The 21,297-nt window shown below is 41.0% G+C and overlaps 1 protein-coding gene across 1 annotated transcript in view; it reads right to left on the reverse strand.

The window, feature by feature from the left end:
- LOC120414119 (band 7 protein AGAP004871) overlaps positions 1 to 21,297 on the reverse strand; it is a 420,902-nt gene that overhangs the window by 336,227 nt on the left and 63,378 nt on the right. The gene's annotated exons all lie outside the window — the stretch shown is intronic.

The raw sequence follows: 21,297 nt of genomic DNA on the forward strand, positions 1-21,297 counted from the left end.
TCAATGTATTTTTTTAGTTACAGCCGAAATACTGAAAAAAGAAAAGTCAAGGCGTTGCAACGTCACGGCGGAATGTGTCTAATGTAGAAATATAATGTTTTAAAGAATCGTAAATCTAAACAAGAGTACATGACAGTTTCAAAAGAGAACCCCCGGCTCACTTTACGACAGAATCACCGGGCTTAGAAAGCCCAACGGCCGAGCAAAGGCATCAGCTTCATCCCAAATGGCAACAGCAAAAAAAAAACCACCAGCACTATAGAGCAAAAGTATGGTGTATTTACATTATTGTGGCGCGCGCTCACACACAGGAAGGGATCGTGAAAAGAAAAGCTGTGGCGGAAAAGCCACACATCTACAACAATGAATTTCCGCCCTCCCCCCACTCCTCTTTCATCACCTTCACCACCCACTTGGGGGAAAAGAAGTTAGTGTTGAGAAAAAATGAGCAAAAAGTGAGCGCGCGCTAGGAAAAAATACACACACACACATCAACAAACACACATGCTTACCTCAAACTAAGCCCACTGCATTCGTTCATAAAATGGCACCACCACCACCACCAGCGCCGGTAATGCCCTCCCGCGTGGCCAAGCAATAACCACCACATTCCGGCACGAACTAGGCTACACGGGCTTGTGTGTATTGTTCAAGTGAGGGAAATCTTGTACTTTTTTATCAATTTCCAAGCTGTTGAGTAATTGCATTCTGCTCATTGAAAATGTGTTTGCCACATTGTGACTTGAATGAGAATCCAAGAGTTTAAAAAAGTTATACTAAGTTCAAAGTTGTTATCAAATATAAAATTGATTCTATGCAAAAGTCATAAATTTTAGAGTTTTTTACGTGATAAAAGTGTGATAAAAAGTTTTGATTAAATCATAACCATGTTACATTAACTTATTTTCAAATTCATACAAAAGTCTACGAATCTATGATTTAGATTGTATTATCAATCAATCTAGTTTACAGCTGAAACAGTCTAAACTATAATATATATATATCAATCCTCTAAACTAAACAGCACAATATTTTCCACCCTGCTCAAGAATTCGAGAAATAAATTGCCAAATTAGGTGAATGCACAATTCTGAAAATGTAAATGAAGAATTTTAAAAAAATAAGAAAATTATTTCAATCATTTCATCATGAGTCTAAAGTTTCATAAATTCGACTAAGGGTTTATAAGATATACTATACCATAATTTCGTAGCCAGCCTCAGGATTGATTTCATACAAATATTTTGCTAAAATTTGCTTTTACAGTATTCATAAAAAAGCAAAGTAATCCACTTTAACGACCCCCGGGTCTTTTGTGGTCTCTGTTGCAAGTTTCTGCTCATTTCTAGGAGTCCGAAGGTTATGTGTGGTGAGTCACCCAAACTCTTTATTGCGCAAATGGACTTCCCCATCCGATAGAAGGCGTGGTCAGGCAAATATCGTCTCGAAAAATGCCACCGAGTCCGTCTGGGATTGAACCCAGGCCTTACTGGGGTGAGAGGCTACCACGCTAGCCACTACACCACCGGACCCGGTATTCATAATATAATCTAAATGTTAAAAAAAATCACAAGTCAACATGAAGTTATTATCAAAGCAAAAGTCAACATTTTTAATTTATGCAAAGAAGCATTCATGTTAAATCTTTTGGCTTCTAACCTTATTCCAAAAAATGCACCACTCTAACATTCCCTTGCAACCAAGCTAGACTTGGTTGAGAACAACCTGGACTGTTGCTGCTGGTGTTTAATTTGCCGGCAACTTCCGCAAAGTAATAAACGAAATGAGCTCGGCGGCGGCGGTCCCAGCTTGGCTAGACTTCCGAGAAAGAATTTGGCCTCAGAAAAAAAAAACTTGGCCCAAAGCTCATGAATCAGGCTGAGAGGAATGGCCACCGGCCCACGTAGAAAAATATGATTTGATGCAAATGTTGCATGGTCGCAGTCCATGTGCTGCCTGGTATGCAACATTATGGGCATTTTTCTTGTGGTTCTGTGTGATAAAGTGAAGTAATTTTGAAAATATTTTAGATATTATTCGACGAATTCCTGTTATTTTTTTTCTAAGATTAACAGCTACAATGCATTTTCACTTAATTGAATTTTTATAGCTTAGTAGACAAATTCAATGAAGTTCTGTATTCAATTAACATTTATATTGTTTAATTTATGTCTGCATCCTAAACAAGCAAACATAACTCAAACCTTAATATTGTTCCCATCCGAAACTGAAATGAGATATTTACTGATCGTAATTTTCATTCAATTAAACCAAACAGAACACAATTTTGCACTCCCCGCCTGTGATGGACGATGCAAACAAAAGATAACCTCGGTCGTTAAAATTTCCATTGCAAATAAATTTACGATATGGTTCTCTCATCGATACGATCCCCATGATGATGCTATCTCATGAATAACAGATGTAATTAAGAGTTGAGGCATAAAAACTGTGCAATCCCCCACCTCCCCAATACAGACATCCTAGTGGTCATTCCGGGTAGGGAGTGAAAATAATCTTCTTCCCCTCCATAAAACTGAGAAAATAGTTAACATTATTAGTATGCTCGACCCATAACCTCAAAGCACCTAGCACGGGACAGCAACACCAGCGCCGCAACCTTTTTTTCCCGGGGACGGACACGCATTCCCACTTTCACTAATTAGCTCCCCGGAGCGGAACATAATAATAACTGAAGCACATCTCGGCTGCTGCGAAAAGAAAATGATGTAAAAAAAAAGAGGGAAAACTTTGACCAAAGTAGAATTACTTTCCCAAACTTTTCCGGAGCCCAGGTCGGTGTTGTTTATTTGCTAGTCCCACCCAGGAGTCGGTACTAGCAAACAACGATGGTGACGAACCTCTAGTTTGGTGTTACATTACCTTGGAAAGCTTGGAAACCTGAGGGAAAACAAAATTTCAAATACGCTTAATTTTTCAATTTGAAGTTTTATGATTTTATGATTTTATGATTTTATGATTTTATGATTTTATGATTTTATGATTTTATGATTTTATGATTTTATGATTTTATGATTTTATGATTTTATGATTTTATGATTTTATGATTTTATGATTTTATGATTTTATGATTTTATGATTTTATGATTTTATGATTTTATGATTTTATGATTTTATGATTTTATGATTTTATGATTTTATGATTTTATGATTTTATGATTTTATGATTTTATGATTTTATGATTTTATGATTTTATGATTTTATGATTTTATGATTTTATGATTTTATGATTTTATGATTTTATGATTTTATGATTTTATGATTTTATGATTTTATGATTTTATGATTTTATGATTTTATGATTTTATGATTTTATGATTTTATGATTTTATGATTTTATGATTTTATGATTTTATGATTTTATGATTTTATGATTTTATGATTTTATGATTTTATGATTTTATGATTTATGATTTTATGATTTTATGATTTTATGATTTTATGATTTTATGATTTTATGATTTTATGATTTTATGATTTTATGATTTTATGATTTTATGATTTTATGATTTCATGAATTTATGATTTTATGATTTTATGATTTCATGAATTTATGATTTTATAATTTTATGATTTTATGATTTTATGATTTTATGATTTTATGATTTTATGATTTTATGATTTTATGATTTTATGATTTTATGATTTTATGATTTTATGATTTTATGATTTTATGATTTTATGATTTTATGATTTTATGATTTTATGATTTTATGATTTTATGATTTTATGATTTTATGATTTTATGATTTTATGATTTTATGATTTTATGATTTTATGATTTTATGATTTTATGATTTTATGATTTTATGATTTTATGATTTTATGATTTTATGATTTTATGATTTTATGATTTTATGATTTTATGATTTTATGATTTTATGATTTTATGATTTTATGATTTTATGATTTTATGATTTTATGATTTTATGATTTTATGATTTCATGATTTTATGATTTTATGATTTTATGATTTTATGATTTTATGATTTTATGATTTTATGATTTTATGATTTTATGATTTTATGATTTTATGTTTTTATGATTTTATGATTTTATGATTTTATGATTTTATGATTTTATGATTTTATGATTTTATGATTTTATGATTTTATGATTTTATGATTTTATGATTTTATGATTTTATGATTTTATGATTTTATGATTTTATGATTTTATTATTTTATGATTTTTTTTTTATATTTTTTTTTTTTTTTGATTTTACGATTGGTTTTGTAACAAATTATGTTTATTTATTTCAAAAATGCCGTAGAAACGAAACTTTATTTGCAAATAAACGGACAAAGACAATTTCTTACAAAATCATTAAAATCCAATATCCTGAAACTCATTGAAATAAATTTTCATGATTTTCCGATTTTCAATTTAAACAGTAGCATAGCTCTAAAGCAATTTGATTAGTGCCTTATATAAATCTAGCTAAGAATTTGATTTTTTCTTACTGCACAAAAAAAATCAAATCAATTCATTCGCTCTACAGCTTTGCCTTGGCGTTCTCGATTGCGAGATTCCTACTCGAAACTAGGTGTCCGAAGGCTTGATTGTTGAGGCAATTGCAAACCTCTTTTTACACCTTAGCTTCCATCCACCCCGGGATTCGAACTGACGACCTTTGGATTGTGAGTCCAACTGCCTACCAGCGACTCCACCGAGGCAGGAGACGACTCCTACACCCGGACTGAGCTAATGACCTAACCTCTAGGTTAGACCGGGGCCAACATTTACTTCCCTGTTCGACGGAAGGCGTGATTAGACAAATCTCGTCTCAAAATTTGCCACCGGGATCAAACCCAGGCCGACTGGGTGAGAGGCAACCACGCTTACCCCTACACCACGGTCCCGGACCACGGACGGTCTTACTGCACCCTACACAATAAAAAAGTAGATTTTTTGATGAAAATTCAGTTGATTGAATAACAGATTTTTTTGAGTAATTTTCCTTAGGGACCATCCATAAACTACGTTGACACTTTGGAAGAGGGGGGGGGGGTATGGTGATTGTCCACGCTCCAAACAAAAAAGTATTTTTTGTCCACAAGGGGGAGGGGGGGATTTCCAAAAAAGTTTCCGCGTGGTTTTTGGATGGTCCCTTAAAGTTTATTCATTATTTTAAATTGAATTTCTCAAAAAAGGCATTGATCAATGCAAAAAGTTTTTTTTTTTGGTCTTTGAAAAGGTACACACAAAGTTTCAACCAAATAAAAAACATCGAACAAATAATCGTTGTCTAAAGCATCAGAGGATTACTCTACGTGGTTTATGGAAGGTTCCCTATCACTTGAAATTATTATTAATCATTGTTCCTTTGACCATTTAGAAAATACTCGCTAAGTATCAACCATGAAAATGCCAAAATTATCCATCATAACGTAATTTATGGACAATGCCTTTGTAAAAATTATACATATTATCCAAAATATTTAATGAATCCCTATTATATTGTTTTCACAACGCATTTGGGTTATTGCACAATGATGCAATAAATGAGGTTAACCATTTATTTTCTAAAATTATATACCTTTAAATTTAATGCTCTTTAAGCTACGGTGTTCAACTACAACTAGGGTGGTGTGCGTAGCCAACTAAAGCAAAACAATCCCCATTCCCACGCACCCACACATGCAAGCCACCCTAACAGTGCGCGTAACAACCCGAAAAAGCGCGTGCCGTGTTACGGTCCACCACATCCTCAACTCACCTGCGGTGTACATGGACGACCCGGACGCGGTCGTATCCGGGCGCCGCATCGAGCTGGCCCGCGAGTTGTTGTTGGTGTTAAACTGGAGCATTTTGATCGGATGCGTCGCCGGGTTGATCGTGGGTGCCATTCAACACGACTGTCCGAGCATACACCTTGCCTCCTCTAAATCCACGTGGACCACGCTGGTATGCGCTGCGGTTAACCCTACCGCGGCGTCCGGAACCCCTCTAATTTATTTAAATCACACCTCGCTGTTATCTGCGCGGTGGTGGTGGTGGGGAACACGCACACTGCCGTACACGCAACGCACCGTTGAGGTTAGGTTGTAATTTACACGACCGGATGAAATCGACCGTTAAATATTCACGTGGATTCACGCCCACGACCCCCAAAACGGTACTTCAGCGGCGTCGGAATCACTTACGGACTTTCAAGAAGGCTTTTAGCACACTTTCACTGGCTCACTTGTGCAAGCTATAGCTCACGTAGAACACCCGTGTGCAGCGAACCAAACTTTCTCCTCTAGAACACTTGAAATCACCGTGTAGAACGTAGAACTCAAGCCAATCACCCCCGCTTCTTCGACGAACACAAAAAGTTCCCGCAAACTGCACTTCCCCTTAATACACTTCACCTGCCCCGTGACTTCTTCCACACGACCCCCGAAATATCTGGGTTGAACCTACGAGGGAGGTTTTGAACTCTTCACGGCGGATAACCTCCAAGAAGCACCAAGAAAACCACAGACGAGCCTCCTCCGCGCCTTGAAACAGCTACGACGACGAAGAATCCGACTCAGCACATCCAAAATTCACGACTCACGGCGACGGCGAAGCGGCAGCACTCTCTCCGTTGGTTGCTCTTGGCAAAGGACACGAACGTCGACTAACTGGCTAACTGGGAGTCGGTCGTGGTTCCGGTGGTCTCCGGACGCCCTGCTGCCCGAATTCGGGCCCAACAACAAAGTTTTGATAGGGTGGAAGAGGAGGAGGAGGAGGAGAGGATTTGTCGGAGAAAACGGCACAACTCTCCTGGCTGGCAGATTCGCAAGCAGATTCAAGCAGAATCGCGTAGTACAAACACACGAGAAAAAGGCGTCCTGGAAAAAGGCAACAACGTGCTTTTCCAGCAGCACGTCAAAGGATCGGCCTCAGGAGAGAATGGAAAACACCGAGAGAGAGAGTGTGTGTGAGAGAGAGCGGAGGCTCCCTCGTTTTCCTCGGAAAAAAGTTTGTCCGCTTATCTATCCTTTTGCATTCGAGCACACGCGGTGTGGCGCTTAATCGGAAAACGTGCAGCTTCTAATGGGGAGTACGATAGTAAGCACAGTAGAGTTTAAGGTGGTCAAATTTAGAAGGGACTCTTAGAGTTTTCAATAATTTATTGTGATAACAGTGCCTGTGAACTGACCTGAGGTATTGATTTTACTACTCACTCCCTCCAATGGATGGAAAACTTATGAAGGCTAATCACATGAAATATGAATGATTTATTGCATGTTCAAACGATATGATTGTGAGCTGAGAGTTTAAATGACGGCGAAACGTAGGCTATGAACTAATCGATAATATAATAACATATAATCATTAACAATGTTAGTTCACTCATAACGTGAACTGTGAACTGAGTTTCCCTACAAGTTTGAGCCTTTCGTTTAATCGTATAATTTTACAAACGAGTTTTTTTAAACTTTATCTCAATATCAATGACTCGGGTACCCCAAGTTTTGAAGTGAATTCGTGTTTTTATGTGAAGCGGAAGAACGAAAAAAATGATAAAAGTTAAAAAATAAGTGAAAAATTCCGTAGCAACTGGGCACAAAAATCTCTACCTTCATCTCGGTTTAAAAGAGGAAGGACGTAGCTTGTTCTAGAGGTGACTGATTATTTAAACACGACCTGCATTATGTCATAAGAGTAATTCTTTAGAATTTCGCAATTTTTCATGCATTCCTTATGGCAAAATAAGCAACTTTGCATCATTACTTTTTCAATGTAATGCTCCATACAATTTTTATTCGAAAATCTTTATCTTGAGAAGGAATTTTCTGATCAGTTCGGTGTCTTCGGCAAAGCTGTAGGTTATGATTAGAGGGTGACGATTCTCGAGATTTTCAATTTCTCGGGAATCGAGAGTTGAATTTTGCCATTTCCTGGGAATTCTCGGGACCCGTGAGTTTTTTTACTATGGCATTAGTGCCAAAATTCAAAATGAAAAGGAATAAATTTGTTTCTTTTTAATGAATTAAGTTACAATTCATTGATACTAATTCTATGAAACATCAATTTAAGTAGCCTCATTATTTTGATGAACCTTTTGATCTTTTCTGAATCTGCGAATACAAAATCGTTTCTTGAGCTTTTTAAGACTTAAAATTGTAGTTTAAAATATTTACGAATCTTAATTCGTACTGAGTGATTTTTTAAAAGTTGCACAAACTCGTTATGGCCTATCTACAATCACTTAACTTAGAAAATTTCACTTAGCTTAGGAGTTTGAATCAATGGAAATGAATCTGATCTTCTACAATGAAAAGGAATAAAATTAGAAACTTGACGTATGGTTTGGAAAATTTCAAAATCTACGGTAAGTTGACGTTTCCATATCAAAGGTAAACAAACAACTGCATAGCAACGTATATAAGCCCAGCAAATTTTCTAAGTTGATTGTGGATGACGGCCGTAAGTTGTGTACATTTTCTAAGTTTTACTTTACTTAACTATTCTAAGCTAAGTGATTGTAGATAGGCCATTATTTGATTTTTGTTAAAAAAAAACTGATGTAGCTAATATATAATTTCCCAGTATCGGGAGATAAGATAAACAACGACTCAAAACAACAAATTGAACTGTTTTTTGCCTTCCTCACCTCAATGAGGAAAGGCTATAAAATCACTCGAAAAATGAACTTCTTTATTTGACCTCGTAGACCTATCTTCACGTATACCTATCAACTCAGAATCAAATTCTGAACAAATGTCTGTGCGTGTGTATGTCTGTAAGTCCGTGCACCGAAAAATGTGCACACGATTATCTCGGGACTGGCTGAACCAATTTGGACCGTTTTGGTCTCATTCGATCCGTCTTGGTGTCCCACAAGACCCTAGTTAATATTATGAAGTTTAGAAAAGTACTCCAAAAGTTATGCTTAAAAACGATTTGGCTAGAGTTTGAAATATTGTAAAAAAGGGTGGTTTTTGTAAGAAAACCCGTCTGATCATACATTTTTAGAAAGGTATTTGAAAGTCCTTTTTCAACGAGCACAAAAGATTGAAGATCTGATTACCCTATCAAAAGTTATAAGTACTTTAGTGTTTTTAATACACTTTTTTAGGCCGGATCTCAGATATTAATAAAAATAAGTGTTATTTATACCCTTTTTTGATGCTGTGTAGTGTATTCACTTTATGAATGCGAGGAAGGCACCAACCACCTAAAGGTGGATTAGGTAACGTCAACTGTTAATATTCATTGAAGACATATTTGCAGTTATCAGGAAAATACATATGTTCACAAAAAAAACTCGATAATGCTACGTCGAGAGAAGATATAGGAATTGAACTTAACTTTGCCTCTTAGAAAGAATAAAAAATATATTTGAAAATAAACCGTTTGATTTCATTTCTGGGGTGTAACTGCTAAATATTTTTTAAAGTAAATTTTGGGGTCGATTTTATTTTGGTTTCTCTCAATTATAGTTTTTGGAATTGTTGATAAGTAACACTTTCTGAATAAGAAGATTAGAGAAGCATTAGTTTATTCGAACTTAAACATCAAACATTGAACATTCAATGTTCGAAACAATTTTGATTTTTTCAAATGTTTGCTGACTAGTTTATATTATTTTGCTTCGATATGTATGAATTTAAAATTTCCCGGGAGTCTCGACCGAATTTCCCGAATTTCCGTCACCCTTTAGTTATGATAAAGACTGTTCAAAAATAGTAACTAGCAACATCTTGGGAACTATAGGGTCGATTTTGTGAAATTGTCTGCTCTTGTTTATAAAAAAATGGAATTTCAGAATCAAGAATAACATAACTCGACATTTTTGAAGTTGCTGACATTAAACGCCTCAGTTTCGTCCAGGTATGATGGATTTGGGTTCCCGGAACACGCTCCAATCGACAGAGTTGAATTTTTGGTGAATTCCCTGCAACTAAATGAAATTTTACTTACTGACAACAACTTCAAAAATGTCAAGTTGTGTAATCTTTCAAACGAGCTAAAAACACTTATGCTGGACACTTGAAATGATCGCTTTTTTTTTTTTATTTTCGAACATATTTTTATAGAAAAGAGCAATGAATTCGCCAAAGTTTCAGATTCAATATTAAAAATCGAACAAATAGCTTCCAAGATATCGCTGGTTTCAAAATGAAGGCTTTTTGGGGGAAATTCTCGTATGTTTGGCAGGTTAAGCACTCGCTCCTAACTCCAACCAATTCGCTGATTTTCACTATTTAAACAACTTATTTTGCAAAACTTTTAATAGAAACTTACTTGCTCACTTCTTATTGAACTATTTATCACTCGATTTCAGCTCAAACGCTTTTAATTAGCTTTAATTGGATGTCAAAGTTCAGACCTGCCAACATTAGAGGCACGCTGGAGTTAGATGCTGTTCCCCTAGATGACCTTGAGAAAAACTATTTATTTAACTTTTAGCATTAAGAGTCAGATTGAAAAAAAAATCTAAAAATTAAGAAAACTTTGCAAGCTTTACAATTTATATGCTGAGGTGTTTCCTTCAGAAAGTTGCATACTTGAAAATTGAATTTGAGAACGCATATGATGATCAATTTTGTGTCTTTGGCAAAGTTGCTTGGAACTTTGTTGCACTCAAAAAAAAATACTCGCTTTTCTAATTCAATTTTTTCTCACAAAAAACATAAATGCGAAAAAAACATCTTTGGAAAAAAAATATTTTTGAATACGTTTTGGACAAAAAAGGTGCAGGTGGTTATGTTACACATGACCAGTATGACAAAGAACTTTGCAAGATGGTTGTTGAAATTTTCGATTACATTGTCTGGTCCAAATTTCCCAAGATTCACTAGATTCATAATTACCATAAATTTTGATACCCATATTGCCCCTACTCTTATGGTTCGGCAAATGTCCCCCCATCGGAACATCCCCGGGGCCTCCGGCCACTTCGGATTGTGGCCACTGCTGCTGAAATGTCAAATTTCATACCCAGTATCAAAAATCATAAAGTTTGGTACCCATATTGCCCCTACTCTTATGGTTCGGCAAATGTCCCCCCCCCCCCCGCTCGGAACATCTCCCGGCCTCCAGCCACTCCGGTTTATGGCCACTACCTGCCGAAATGTCAAATTTCATATTCAGTATCCAAAACGATAAAGTTTGATACCCATGTTGCTCCTACTCTTATGGTTCGGCAAATGTCCCCCCATCGGAACATCCCCGGGGCCTCCGGCCACTCCGGATTGTGGCCACTACTGCCGAAATGTCAAATTTTATATTCAGTATCAAAAACCATAAAGTTTGATACCCATATTGCCCCAACTTAGTGCGTCCATCCCGGGAATTCCCGGGACAAAAATCCCGGGATTTTTCCAAAACCGGGAATTCCCGAATCCCGGGATTTTCTATAATTTGTCCCGGGAATTCCCGAAATTGAAAAAAAATCATATTTTGGTCTGGAAATTCAGATTTGGTTCTGAAATTAGTAGAACAATAAAATGAATTAAAATTTGTATTAAGCAAATCTCAGCATTAAATTGGCTTTTTTGGAAAAAATATTATAATTTTAATTAACAGGTGCCTAGTGCATTAATTTTTTTCTCTATTATTTTTTTTTAAGACTGGATATATTTACGTATTTATAATCAAAAACCGGCATCTTGGGCAAATAAGTACAAATGTAACGAATAAATACAGCTATTAAAGCAAAAAATAATTGCATGACGTTTTGGATGACTTCGGTTAAAACAGGAACAGAACAAAAAAAATGTACTTCCAAATGTATTGCTCTAAAATCTCCTGTACATATTTAGACTGTAATTCTGATTTTCCCTCGGTTGGCGGTAGTAACTTGAAGAAAATTTGTAAAATATGTTTTATATAGAACAATGAATTCAAAACTTATCTAAAATTTTATATTGACTGTTATCATTTTATTTATTGTCGTTTTTTTTTTTTTTTAGACATATAAAATAAATTTTTTAAGCTTTTTTAGTCATATCATATAAAAATATATATAAAAGAAAAAAATATTAAAAGATTTCCAAAGTTTTTTTTTAAATAAGTTTTATAAACACATGGAAGACAAAAGCTTATTGGACCTTTTTTAAAAAAAAAACTTGTCGTCTTTGTTTAGATTGAAGTGAAAGGATTATCACCATTTGATATTATTAAGCTAATTCTATGAATTTAAGCTTGAAAACATAACAAATATAATGAAACATAGATTTTATTACTGATTCAAAAATTTCCCGGGGTCCCGGGAATTCCCGGGATTCCAAAAATATTTTTCCCGTTTCCCGGGAAATTCAAAACCCGGGAAAATTGGACGCCCTACCCCAACTCTTACGGTCCGGCAAATGTCCCCCCATCGGAACATCCCCGGGGCCTCCGGCCACTCCGGATTGTGGCCACTACTGCCGAAATGTCAAATTTCATATCCAGTATCAAAAACCATAAAGTTTGATACCCATATTGCCCCAACTCTGATGGTTCAGCAAATGTCCCCCCATCGGAACATCCCCGGGGCCTCCGGCCACTCCGGATTGTGGCCACTACTGCCGAAATGTCAAATTTCATATTCAGTATCAAAAACCATAAAGTTTGATACCCATATTGCCCCAACTCTTACGGTCCGGCAAATGTCCCCCCATCGGAACATCCCCGGGGCCTCCGGCCAATCCGGATTGTGGCCACTACTGCCGAAATGTCAAATTTCATATCCAGTATCAAAAACCATAAAGTTTGATACCCATATTGCCCCAACTCTGATGGTTCAGCAAATGTCCCCCCATCGGAACATCCCCGGGGCCTCCGGCCACTCCGGATTGTGGCCACTACTGCCGAAATGTCAAATTTCATATCCAGTATCAAAAACCATAAAGTTTGATACCCATATTGCCCCAACTCTGATGGTTCAGCAAATGTCCCCCCATCGGAACATCCCCGGGGCCTCCGGCCACTCCGGATTGTGGCCACTACTGCCGAAATGTCAAATTTCATATTCAGTATCAAAAACCATAAAGTTTGATACCCATATTGCCCCAACTCTTACGGTCCGGCAAATGTCCCCCCATCGGAACATCCCCGGGGCCTCCGGCCAATCCGGATTGTGGCCACTACTGCCGAAATGTCAAATTTCATATCCAGTATCAAAAACCATAAAGTTTGATACCCATAATGCCCCAACTCTGATGGTTCAGCAAATGTCCCTCCATCGGAACATCCCCGGGGCCTCCGGCCACTCCGGATTGTGGCCACTACTGCCGAAATGTCAAATTTCATATTCAGTATCAAAACCCTAAAGTTTGATACCCATGTTGCCCCTACTCTTATGGTTCGGCAAATGTCCCCCCATCGGAACATCCCCGGGGCCTCCGGCCACTCCGGATTGTGGCCACTACTGCTGAAATGTCAAATTTCATGTCCAGTATCAAAAACCACAAAGTTTGATACCCATATTGTCCCTACTCTGATGGTTCGACAAATGTCCCCCCATCGGAACATCCCCGGGGCCTCCGGCCACTCCGGATTGTGGCCACTACTGCTGAAATGTCAAATTTCATGTCCAGTATCAAAAACCATAAAGTTTGATACCCATATTGCCCCTACTCTTATGGTTCGGCAAATGTCCCCCCATCGGAACATCCGCGGGGCCTCCGGCCACTCCGGATTGTGGCTACAACTGCCGAAATGTCAAATTTCATATCCAGTATCAAAAACCCTAAAGTTTGATACCCATGTTGCTCCTACTCTTATGGTTCGGCAAATGTCCCCCCATCGGAACATCCCCGGGGCCTCCGGCCACTCCGGATTGTGGCCACTACTGCCGAAATGTCAAATTTCATGTCCAGTATCAAAAACCATAAAGTTTGATACCCATATTGGCCCAACTCTTACGGTTCGGCAAATGTCCCCCCATTGGAACATCCGCGGGGCCTTCGGCCACTCCGGATTGTGGCCGCTACTGCCAAAATGTCAAATTTCATGTCCAGTATCAAAAACCATAAAGTTTGATACCCATATTGTCCCAACTCTTACGGTCCGGAAAATGTCCTCCCATCGGAACATCCCTGGGGCCTCCGGCCACTCCGGATGTGGCCACTACTGCTGAAATGTCAAATTTCATGTCCAGTATCAAAAACCATAAAGTTTGATACCCATATTGTCCCAACTCTTACGGTCCGGAAAATGTCCCCCCATCGGAACATCCCTGGGGCCTCCGGCCACTCCAGTCCAGGTGGTGGCCAGTTCCAATGATCGACTCCCGCGACTGCCATGTCTTAGCTGGTCCTTGCCTCCAAGCCATCTGCTCCCAGACCTCCAGGCCGTCTGCTACCGGGCCACCAGGCCATCTGCTTCTGATGTGTTCTCGTCGACGTCCAGCAATAGAATGAATTTTCGGGACCGACCTAGCCGAGTTTTGTTGGCTCGTTGACGATCCGAAAATTATGAGGTGGAGTGGGGGTGATTTTAGATACATCAATCTCACGTCTCTCGATTGACTGATTGGGAAACGTTCGTTCATCCAACCGGCGTGCACCAAAAAGAGGGGAAATTTGCCGAGAGGGGAATTCGTCACGTAACGTTTTCGCTTCGCGAAAATTTTGGATTGACACCACGTATAGAAACCTTAGGACAAAGTTCTTTGTCAAAATAAACCATCTTTTGAGCAGTGTTACAAGCTGTACCTTATTAATTTGGCTGTGTTGCCAAGTTTTCAATTAAATCATAGTTTTGACGAAGAACTTCGTCTTAGGGCTCTATACAGGGTAGCAATCCAAAATTTCGCGAAGCGAAATGAAACCGAAAAATGAAACGCCTTCCCCAAGCAGAGGGGAAAATCACAGAAGCAGCGCGGAAGACGGTTTTGATATAAATATAAACGCCACCCCCTCCACAGCATTAGTTTAGTCGGTGGTCTACCACCGAAGCGAGAGGAGCTCAGCTCTTCTCGCGAGCGCCAGCCTTCTCTCTTCCCTACAAAACCACGGGAAATTTGAAGGCTGGCTTCAGTCGGTGGTCTACCACCGATGCGAGAGGAGCTCAGCTCCTCTCGCAAGCGCCACTAGGTGGCGTCTTCAGGAACTAGCCTTCCCGCTTCCCTACAAAACCATGGGAAATCGGAAGGCTGGCTTCAGTCGGTGGTCTACCACCGAAGCGAGAGGAGCTCAGCTCCTCTCGCAAGCGCCATCAAGCGCTTGGCAGTAGTGGCCACCACCTGGAGCCCCGGGGATGTTCCGAGAAGGGGACATTTGCGGAACCATAAGAGTGGGGGCAATATAGGTATCAAACTTTAAGGATTTTGATACTGGACATGAAATTTGACATTTTGGCAGTAATGGCCGCAACCTAGAGTGGCCGGAGGCCCCGGGGATGTTCCGATAAGGGGATATTTGCGGAACCATAAAAGTTGGGGCAATATGGGTATCAAACTTAAGGGATTTTGATACTGGACATGAAATTTGACATTTTGGCAGTAATGGCCGCAACCTAGAGTGGCCGGAGGCCCCGGGGATGTTCCGATAAGGGGACATTTGCGGAACCATAAGAGTGGGGGCAATATGGGTATCAAACTTAAGGGATTTTGATACTGGACATGAAATTTGACATTTTGGCAGTAATGGCCGCAACCTAGAGTGGCCGGAGGCCCCGGAGATGTTCCGATAAGGGGACATTTGCGGAACCATAAAAGTTGGGGCAATATGGGTATCAAACTTAAGGGATTTTGATACTGGACATGAAACTTGACATTTTGGCAGCAGTGGCCATAACCTGGAGTGGCCGGAGGCCCCTAGGATGTTCCGATAAGGGGACATTTGCGGAACCATAAGAGTGGGGGCAATATGGGTATCAAACTTTAGGGATTTTGATACTGGACATGAAATTTGACATTTTGGCAGTAATGGCCGCATCCTAGAGTGGCCGGAGGCCCCGGGGATGTTCCGATAAGGGGACATTTGCGGAACCATAAAAGTTGGGGCAATATGGGTATCAAACTTAAGGGATTTTGATACTGGACATGAAATTTGACATTTTGGCAGCAGTGGCCATAACCTGGAGTGGCCGGAGGCCCCTGGGATGTTCCGATAAGGGGACATTTGCGGAACCATAAGAGTGGGGGCAATATGGGTATCAAACTTAAGGGATTTTGATACTGGACATGAAATTTGACATTTTGGCAGTAATGGCCGCAACCTAGAGTGGCCGGAGGCCCCGGGGATGTTCCGATAAGGGGACATTTGCGGAACCATAAAAGTTGGGGCAATATGGGTATCAAACTTAAGGGATTTTGATACTGGACATGAAATTTGACATTTTGGCAGTAGTGGCCACCACCTGGAGTGGCCGGAGGCCCCTGGGATGTTCCGATAAGGGGACATTTGCCGAACCATAAGAGTTGGGGCAATATGGGTATCAAACTTAAGGGATTTTGATACTGGACATGAAATATGACATTTTGGCAGTAGTGGCCACCACCTGGAGTGGCCGGAGGCCCCGGGAATGTTCCGATAAGGGGACATTTGGGGAACCATAAGAGTTGGGGCAATATGGGTATCAAACTTTAGGGTTTTTGATACTGGACATGAAATTTGACATTTTGGAAGTAGTGGCCACCACCTGGAGTGGCCGTAGGCCCCGGGGATGTTCCGATAAGGGGACATTTGCGGAACCATAAAAGTTGGGGCAATATGGGTATCAAACTTAAGGGACTTTGATACTGGACATGAAATTTGACATTTTGGCAGTAATGGCCGCAACCTAGAGTGGCCGGAGGCCCCGGGGATGTTCCGATAAGGGGACATTTGCGGAACCATAAGAGTGGGGGCAATATGGGTATCAAACTTAAGGGATTTTGATACTGGACATGAAATTTGACATTTTGGCAGTAATGGCCGCAACCTAGAGTGGCCGGAGGCCCCGGGGATGTTCCGATAAGGGGACATTTGCGGAACCATAAAAGTTGGGGCAATATGGGTATCAAACTTAAGGGATTTTGATACTGGACATGAAATTTGACATTTTGGCAGTAGTGGCCACCACCTGGAGTGGCCGGAGGCCCCGGGAATGTTCCGATAAGGGGACATTTGGGGAACCATAAGAGTTGGGGCAATATGGGTATCAAACTTTAGGGTTTTTGATACTGGACATGAAATTTGACATTTTGGAAGTAGTGGCCACCACCTGGAGTGGCCGTAGGCCCCGGGGATGTTCCGATAAGGGGACATTTGCGGAACCATAAAAGTTGGGGCAATATGGGTATCAAACTTAAGGGATTTTGATACTGGACATGAAATTTGACATTTTGGCAGCAGTGGCCATAACCTGGAGTGGCCGGAGGCCCCTGGGATGTTCCGATAAGGGGACATTTGCGGAACCATAAGAGTTGGGGCAATATGGGTATCAAACTTAAGGGATTTTGATACTGGACATGAAATTTGACATTTTGGCAGTAATGGCCGCAACCTAGAGTGGCCGGAGGCCCCGGGGATGTTCCGATAAGGGGACATTTGCGGAACCATAAAAGTTGGGGCAATATGGGTATCAAACTTAAGGGATTTTGATACTGGACATGAAATTTGACATTTTGGCAGTAGTGGCCACCACCTGGAGTGGCCGGAGGCCCCTGGGATGTTCCGATAAGGGGACATTTGCCGAACCATAAGAGTTGGGGCAATATGGGTATCAAACTTAAGGGATTTTGATACTGGGCATGAAATATGACATTTTGGAAGTAGTGGCCACCACCTGGAGTGGCCGTAGGCCCCGGGGATGTTCCGATAAGGGGACATTTGCGGAACCATAAAAGTTGGGGCAATATGGGTATCAAACTTAAGGGATTTTGATACTGGACATGAAATTTGACATTTTGGCAGCAGTGGCCATAACCTGGAGTGGCCGGAGGCCCCTGGGATGTTCCGATAAGGGGACATTTGCGGAACCATAAGAGTGGGGGCAATATGGGTATCAAACTTTAGGGATTTTGATACTGGACATGAAATTTGACATTTTGGCAGTAATGGCCGCATCCTAGAGTGGCCGGAGGCCCCGGGGATGTTCCGATAAGGGGACATTTGCGGAACCATAAAAGTTGGGGAATATGGGTATCAAACTTAAGGGATTTTGATACTGGACATGAAATTTGACATTTTGGCAGTAGTGGCCACCACCTGGAGTGGCCGGAGGCCCCTGGGATGTTCCGATAAGGGGACATTTGCCGAACCATAAGAGTTGGGGCAATATGGGTATCAAACTTAAGGGATTTTGATACTGGGCATGAAATATGACATTTTGGCAGTAGTGGCCACCACCTGGAGTGGCCGGAGGCCCCTGGGATGTTCCGATAAGGGGACATTTGGGGAACCATAAGAGTTGGGGCAATATGGGTATCAAACTTTAGGGTTTTTGATACTGGACATGAAATTTGACATTTTGGCAGTAGTGGCCACCACCTGGAGTGGCCGTAGGCCCCGGGGATGTTCCGATAAGGGGACATTTGCGGAACCATAAGAGTTGGGGCAATATATGTATCAAACTTCAGGGTTTTTGATACTGGACATGAAATTTGACATTTCGGCAGTAGTGGCCACAATCCGGAATGACCGGATCCCTCGGGCGTGTTCCGATGGGGGGACATTTGCGGAACCATACGAGTTGCGGCAATATAAGTATCAAACTTCAGGGTTTTTGATACTGGACATGAAATTTGATATTGGCGGAACCATAAGAGTTGGGGCAATAAAGGTTTCAAAATGTAGCTGCTCCTCTGTGATGTTGCTGCACGGTTACGCAAAACGGAAATGAAATTAAATCCAGCCTCGGAATAGAGTTATCTACGTGCGTATGTATTGCGTGTACGTACACGAAAAAGATTGAGGTTAAATTTTGTACAGTCCAGCAAAACAAATGGCGTGCTAGTGTGCGTGAGAGCGGGCTTAGATAACTCTATCAGAATCACCTCGAAATTTACGAGCGATTACATATGTGTGTGTGTGAGTGTAAGCGCGTGCAGTCCAAAAATCTCAGCCTGCTGCGCCCCACTTCAGCTCATAATTTTTGGATCGTCGTCGAGGCCACATCAGCTGCAGCAGAAGAGGGCGCAGGAGGCAAACCACAGGCCAAGGTTCCGAAGGAGAGAGGAAACCGGCCAAGCCCGCGGCCCGTCCGCTGGTTGACGAAACGAATCTGGCCGCCATTACCCCGAAGGATCGGAACTTCGGAACGAATCGCCACTGCAGACCATCGGGAAAGAAGAAGAGCAGCTCCTCCACCATCGCAAGTGTAACGGACAAGAAGCAAAAGCCCCGCCGCAAGTAGCACTTAGGAACGTGGTGCTGATGCAGGTTGACCCAGACCAAAGCCATGGACATCTTCCTCAACGTTGACCGGAGAAGCGGCCCGAATGAAGCACTACACCTCGCGGAAGATTTGATAAACAAACGGCCCTTTTCAGGGCCACCAAATATCTCACGAAAGAGTTGTTCCTTCAAAATTTCCCTCTAAGAATGTTCCCTAAAAATTTTAAAAAAGATCGAATAAAAATCATTTCACCACAGAGTTAGCATGAAACCACTGTTTCTGTGTGGTAGAATGTCATACGCGCTTGTGTGTGTGTGTATGTGTGTGTGTGTGAGCACGGAGAGGGAAAAATCGCCTGCTGCAAAAATGCACAAGTCAGAATAACTTTTTCGAAAATTTGGAGCCGTCGCCGATTGCTGGCAACAGCCTTCAAAAAACACTGGCTCAGAAAAAGCCCCATCGAAACGACGTTGAACGCTTCAACTTTATCCTCAGCTCAAGCATCTCCGCCGTCAGGTATTCCCGGTTTGGTTGACTCGTCCGACCGGGAACTGCGGCCCAGCTCGAGACTACCGTGTCTGTTTCTCGCCTTCACCTTTCCTCATTTGCTGACGCGTCGTCCCTTCCTCGTTGAAAGTCGAGAGTGAAATGATTGCGAAAATGACAAATCGACCTATATTTATAGATTTTTGTTTTGGCATATCGCGGAACGATCAAATCTTGGTGGCGAATGCAGTAGGAACGGCAAAATGAGGAAAAAATCTTGCGTGCTTGTGAAAAGAGGGGAAGTAATAGCGAAGTAGAAGTATAAAAATGCGTTCTACCCTTTCCACTCCACTTAGTTGCCACCGAGATGCTGAACAAGTCGGGTCGGCTCATAATATCTGAGCCGCAGACGGGTGAAGCAGCAGCAGCAGGGAGAGAGAGAGCCCCAAATTCTCTCTTCCGGAGAAGGATTTCTTCTGAAAAATTACCTTTATTTTCTAGAGAGAGAGAGAGAGAATCGGAGAGCAGCACCGAAGAGGGCAAATTGTGTGCGAATGCCGTAGAATGACACACCATACATACACACTCCCGTTTCATGGTACACGCTGATTGGGTTCGATGCGTCGAGTTTCCCTTCCACGGATGTTCGATTGATGTATCTAAATTCGTCACCTGAAAAGGCCATCAAAGACTGCGACCAACTACAGATACACCCGGGGACGAGCAAAACCGCCAGCGGAGGCAACTTTTAGGCAGTGGAGTAAAATCGTTTAACCTAGTAGACTGTGTGAAAATGGTTGTAGCCCTGTTGTATGGGTTAGTACAACGAATCTACTACGAGCTCGTGTAATTGGTCACGGCCCCGGGATGCACAGCCGGGTCAGTCAGGAAGCTTCCCCCAATTCGTTCAAAGATTTTGTTTACGCCAGTGGTGGCCAAAACCTGGAGTGGCCGGTGCCCTCAAAGAAGGTTCCCCCGGGGCCCGGAGGGCCTTTTACAGAACCATATGAGTTTTGGCAATACGGGTATCAAAATTCATGGTTTTTGATACTGAACATGAAAATGGCCATTTCGACAGTGGTGGCCAAAACCTGGAGTGGCCGGTGATCTCAAAGCAGGTTCCCCCGGGGCCTGGAGGGACATTTACAGAACCATATGAGTTTTGGCAATACGGTTATCAAAATTCATGGTTTTTGATACTGAACATGATAATGGCCATTTCGGCAGTGGTGGATAAAACCTGGAGTGGCCGGTGTCCTCAAAGAAGGTTCCCCCGGGGCCCGGAGGGCCTTTTACAGAACCATATGAGTTTTGGCAATACGGTTATCAAAATTCATGGTTTTTGATACTGAACATGAAAATGGCCATTTCGGCAGTGGTGGCTAAAACCTGGAGTGGCCGGTGCCCTCAAAGAAGGTTCCCCCGGGGCCCGGAGGGCCTTTTACAGAACCATATGAGTTTTGGCAATACGGTTATCAAAATTCATGGTTTTTGATACTGAACATGATAATGGCCATTTCGGCAGTGGTGGATAAAACCTGGAGTGGCCGGTGTCCTCA

This window comes from Culex pipiens, chromosome 3 (genome assembly GCF_016801865.2).
Source record: "Culex pipiens pallens isolate TS chromosome 3, TS_CPP_V2, whole genome shotgun sequence".
Taxonomy (NCBI): Eukaryota; Metazoa; Arthropoda; class Insecta; order Diptera; family Culicidae; genus Culex; species Culex pipiens.